The sequence below is a fragment of the Tupaia chinensis genome, unplaced genomic scaffold, assembly GCF_000334495.1.
Source record: "Tupaia chinensis unplaced genomic scaffold, TupChi_1.0 Scaffold140845_1, whole genome shotgun sequence".
Lineage (NCBI taxonomy): Eukaryota > Metazoa > Chordata > Mammalia > Scandentia > Tupaiidae > Tupaia > Tupaia belangeri.
The window spans coordinates 1,327,949-1,333,827 of record NW_006200713.1 but is presented as its reverse complement, the minus strand read 5'-3'; the positions used below and the strand labels follow the sequence as shown (position 1 = coordinate 1,333,827).

At 42.1% G+C, this 5,879-nt stretch overlaps 1 non-coding gene across 1 annotated transcript; it reads right to left on the bottom strand.

Annotated features, from left to right (window-relative positions):
* Positions 1-992: 992 nt before the first annotated feature.
* On the bottom strand, positions 993-1,099 carry LOC114004967 (U6 spliceosomal RNA). Its single transcript, XR_003546902.1, has one exon. It is a non-coding gene; the product is annotated as a U6 spliceosomal RNA (small nuclear RNA).
* Between the last annotated feature and the right edge of the window lie 4,780 nt (positions 1,100-5,879).

The window sequence follows — 5,879 nt, the reverse complement described above, 5'->3', positions numbered from 1 at the left end:
ATCCCAAAAGGAGAGGGAGATGGAGGAGAATGGATTGTAATGTGACCATTCCTATGGGGGGGGGGCTTTCTCACTTGTCCTCTCTTGTTTTCTCTGTCTGGTGAGTGCACACAGCCTCTGGTAAATTTTTTTAAAAAAAGGGTTGGGACCAGCAGATGGCATAATGGCTAGGTCACTGGACTACCACGTAGTCAACTGTGATTCAAGTCCTAGAACTGGCAGCTTAAAACTCATGCTGGGCATGTGTGCACAAGTCCAAAATCCCAAGAGAAGAATGGAGAAGAAAGAATTGTGGCATGGCCATTCCCCTGGGAGGATGATTTCTTGCTTTCTGTCTCTCTGTCTTTCTGTCTCTCCAGTGAGTACACGCATCCTACAGCAAAAATCTCTTTCTCAAAAAAAAAAAAAAAAAGTCAATTCATTTCCAATTGTTTAGGATAAGATGGTAAAATCGCAGCAATATCCTTTTATCTCTTTTCACACAACTAACAGAAATCAATAGCTATTTGAGTGCTTCTCCATCATAATCCAACCATGAGTAAGTCTCTGGGTAAAACTGTTGTTATAAAGTATTTGCCCATCAGTGATGTTTTAATATTCCTGACACCATTATAGGCTAAAGATGTCCTATTAACAGAAAGCAATGAGCACGCCTAGCCTAATAGCTTTTCTCTCCCACTGCTTTCCCAACCACCCCTAATGCAGATGCTTTCAAGTTTATAATTCTTTGCAAAACAAAGCCTGATTCCCAGTTGCATAAATTACTCTTAACTGGGTGAGGGAAATACACAAACGAGATGCCTGAGTGTTAGCTGTGCTCCTACAGATGTAGAGCGGGAGTGGAGCTCATTTTTTAAAAAAAAGAATTATTTATTTAATTGTATTTGTTATTATTATTATTATTATTTGCACTATGATTTTTTTAAAATTTAGTTTACAGAAAGAATCTGTAAGTACAGGTTGCGGAAAGAGAATGTTTAGTGCTATTTACATAAAATATGGAACTCTTCACGAACTTGCATGTCATCCTTGCGCAGGGGCCATGCTAATCTTCTCTGTATCATTACAATTTTAGTATATGTGCTGCCGAAGCGAGCACTTATTTTTTAATTTGACCAGAGACCAACAGAGAGAGAGGGAGCAGGAAAGTGATAAAGCAAGCCACCAGGTCCAGGACTTGAACCATGGTCAACCATGTGGGAGTCCAAGCACCTTAACCCCCATGCCACCTGCTGGCCCCTAGTGGAATGTGTTTTTATTGGTGGCCTCTGACCATTGGGATTATTGAAACACCATGGCAAGGAATTTCTAGCAGTATTGAGATTTCCAAGCCTTTGGAGAGCTGATCAGTATAGGTGATTAGATAGCCAGGCACATGCCCTTTGTCTTCCATGTACACATTACTGACTGTAGAGGATGCCAGTGGGGCTCCCCTGACCGTCTCTATCATCCAGTGTTACCGCCTCTCAACTCCTATGACTACTGGCAGCTAGCAGCTCACCGTTGTCCCCTTCTCTGAAGATTTTTCCTGTATGGGGCCTTCCTTGATTGGGAAGTTCTGCTCCTGCTTCCCTGGCAGCCTATACTTAGTGACTGACAGATATGGGGTATGGAAGACCAGACCCTTGCCTTAAGGTGAGCCCAGCTCTGTAATTCAGTTCACACTCTGGAACTTCCCGTGATCAGGCTGAGGCTAGATGCCCACGGAGACCACATCCTTGCTCAGCTCCTCCTCCTTGCCCTTCCTGCTATCTCACCCCCACTTCTCCTGAGTCACTCCCATAAATGTGTGTGGACCTGAATCTGGACTTCATTTCTACTTTCAAGAGAAACTAATACTGCAACTTTCAAAATAATCATTCAATTGCACTTAGCAGGAGGACTTTTCAAAAGATAATTTAGTTGACCTTTGATGGCTCAGAAGCCACTCCTAGACTGTGTAGGGTCACTGGACTTTTATGATGAACAGTGGTTAGTTTCATGGATAGGAAGAAATATTCCTGAAGCGTTCTCCTAAGGCGAGAGGATGCAATTGCATGTTTTGATTTAGCAGCGGTCAGAACCCAGCTTGTCCAGGTCTGAATGAACAAAACCTAATGGAGGCAGAAGTTGTCCCCATTGGCAGTCATGGAGCACAGTCGCTGTACCCTTACCTGTGAGCGTCTTGCCTCTGCGACACCTCACGCTGGTTGTCTCATTTATTGACACACAGAATGTCAATGCTGGGAGGGCCTGTAATCATTCCTCCCACAAACATTTGTCAAGGCCTGTCTGGGCCCAACTGTGCTTCCATAAGGTATGTTGCAGTCTTAGCCCCTGGAACCTCAGAACGTGACCTTATTAGAAAATACAGTCATTGCAGATATATAATAATTAGGATGTGATCATACCAGAAGATGGTGGATTCCAATCTGATATGATAGTTTTTTTCTCAGAGAATTATTTATTTTACTTTTTATTACATTTTACATTTGCTGTAGTCACCAGAGAGAGACAGTGAGGGAAAGTAAGAAAGCAAGCTGCCAGGTCCAGGACTTGAACCATGGTTGCCCATGTAGGAATCCAGTGACCCAACCACCATGCCACCTACTGGCCTGATAGATTTTATTTTTAATTTACTTATTCATGATAGAGCATGTGTGTGTGTGTGTGTGTGTGTGTGTGTGTGTCAGAGAGAGAGAGAGGGAGAGAGAGAGAGAGAAAGTGAGAAATTACCCTCCAAGGAGGGATGGCCACAGCACAATCCCTTCTCCTCTATTCTCTCCCTGAATTTTGGGCACATATACACACACACACATGCCCAGTGTGTATTTCAAGCCACCAGGTCCAAAGCATGAACTGCTCAAATAGCCATGTGGGATCCAGTACCCTAACCACTATGTCACTGCTTGGTCCTCCAGGACTTTTTGAAGTCCATTTGTATGAGGTCTAATACTGGAGTTCTGAAATGTAAACGCAATTAGCTGTGCGTAACAAGTGGGACACTAAGTAACAATGCAGATTTCCAGGTCAGTCTCCAGACATTTGGATCCACTTGGCCTGAGCTGGGCCTGAGGAGAATGTTGTTAGAATATCTGTGTAGTTCAGGTTATAAATTAGTCCCCCTTCTTACCACGGTGAAGAGATCAACGACCATTATGTTGAAAGGCTGTGTAGCAGGAGCCCAGAAGCCAGCGCTCACTCTCCGCAAGTCCTTGCTGGGACAGACCAAGCGGCGGGCTCTGGAGAAGATTGATATGAAGTTCGTTGACATCCTTCCAAGTTTGGCCTTGACCACTTCCAGACTATGGAGGAAAGGAATTCATGGGACCACTTATGAAGGACCTAATTGCAAAGGACAAAGTTGCTTAATGTGAGGAGCAGATCTGGCAGCTGGTGGCATCTCAATAAAAGCTACTTTCTTGTGGGGGTGGGGAAGACTGCTTCAAAGAATTCCCATATTGAGGAAACTAATGAAACAAGTCAAGTAGACCATGAGAATGGGAGAACTAACGTTTTCTATTCCTAGTGTCAATAAATGATAAGGTTAAAAACAGTGCCAATCTTATCAGAACTGACCAGGAGTTGGGAAGAAAATAAAAAATGATTAAGAAATCTGGTTGAGACAGGGAGGTAGTGTTGTATTTGGATCAACTCAACCAGGGAGAAATGTTCACATATTGAAATGATCACCTTGTAAGCTAAATAATGTGATTGAATGTATTAAAAAATGTAAATAGAAATAAATAAAAATAAAATAAAATAAAATAAATCTGGTTGGATTATTGATTTAGAGCCACTCTCTTTTGTTTCAAATCGTTTCTTAAGTGGATGTAGTTGAGAAATCCAACTATGATAGTGGGTTGAATCGTGGGAAGTTGACACCATTCAGCTATATTTTCATATAAAACTGCCAATTCAATACAGTTCAACCCAACATCGAGTTATTGTGGTTAATATGACTTTCTTTTTTTGTATCCAGAGGCTCACAAAGCTCTATACTTTTCCTTTGTTTTGTTTTTAAAGTCATGGGAAACCTGATTCAGACCGTTACAAAATTTCATTAAGTCCAATGAAATTTTGGACTTTACAAAGCCTCTTTTGAGATTTCATATTGGAGGAAAAGTGATCCCCTACTGCGTAAAGAGTTGCCTTATTCTGCTGGAGTAAAAATAATCCCAAGAATACCTAGAGGGACTAGCAGGTGGTGTAGTGGCTAAGGCGCTGGACTCCTACATGGCCAACCACGGTTCAAGTCCTGAACCTGGTGGCTTGAAACACACCAGGTGCATGTTTGTGCCCCAAATCCCAAGAGAAGAATGGAGGAGAAGGGATTGCAGCATGGCCATCCCCTCTGTGTGTGTGTGCGGGTGGGGTGGGGGGGGATTTCTCACTGTCTCTCTGTCTTTCTGGTAAATGCATATGCCCTGTAGTAAAAATCTCTCTCTAAAGAACAAAACAAAACAAAAAATCAGAATACCTGGAAATGATATGATAGCAAGATTAAAACTTAGTCCTTGGTAGGCCAATATGTGAAAGACACATAAAAAATATTGCTGGAGATTTGGAAAATACTAAAAACCAGGCAGGGAATATGCGATACTTTTGGATAAAAGAACAGATGTTCCTAACACGTCCCAGCTTATTGTGCTGGTTAGACTCTGGCAATAATAAAATGAAAGAATGATTTTTTAATGAGTCATGAATGGAAAGATGAACTAGATAAGATACAGTCTCAACAGTAATGACTCTTGGAACAAAAACAGTGTTTGATGAAAAATAAAAAGAAAACACCTGTAGCTACCAAGAATCATCTGCTTTTGATTTGGGGGGTGAAAATAGTGAGCATCCCATGAAAAATGGCATTCACCATTATTTCACAGGCCAGGTGTTACAGCAGAGCGCTAGAAGCCAGGAAGGCTCCATGAATGTAGTTCGCTTTTTCAGGGTGTTTGGTTAAGAATAAGCACGAAAATTCTTTCAGTGCACATGAGTTCCCTGATTATCTTGTGGCTAAGTTCTTAAATGAATTTCTTACTTAAAGATGGGTTACACAGATTTCCTTTACAACGAGGCGAAGGTTTCAAATGTGGGAACCTCTTCTGGGAAGGCAAGTGACTGTCAATAGAACTGACAAGTGACAAGAAGGACTCAGACTGGCAGAAAGTCCAGAGGCGAGCTCTCATGGGCATATCAATAAGATACACTTATGTCGAGGATGGAGAAAGAAGGTGGCACGGTAAGAATGAACTGCAGAGAGATCAGGAATATCCACTGGGCCACACAGAGGTGAAAACTTGTGCATGCCATCTGCTCTGAAAGCAGCGCAGTGTCGGATGATAACATCTGATTAGGTGAGAATTCCAACAGAGCTTCTGGAAGCGTGACCGTTTCTCTCAGTCTGGACTTCTGCTCTAGGGCCAGGAGCACCTCATCACTTATAGAGTTCACGATATGCGATGTTATGAAAGGTTCTTGAACTAAAAGGGTCTTAAGAGATCTAATAGTTAAATGCAATGCGTAATGCTGTGTGGGTCTTGGCATGTATAGACCGACAGCAAAAGATATTTTGGTGACAATTGGAGAAATTTGAATGTGGATCAGACACTAAGTGATCATTTATTTAGTTAATTATGATAATGGTACAGTGGTTGCTATGATCTGAATGTCTGTTCCCCCCCCCCCAATTTATATGATAAAACCTAAACCTTTGGACCAGCAGGTGGCATGGTAGTTGAGGCACTGGACTCCCACATGGCTGACCAGGGTTCGAGTCTCAGACTGGTGGCTTGCTTTCTCATGTCCCCCCTCTCTCTCTTTCTGTCTCTCTCTGTGCACATGTCCTATAGCAAATTAAAAAATGCTAACAATAAATACATTTAAAGAAATAATTCTTAAAG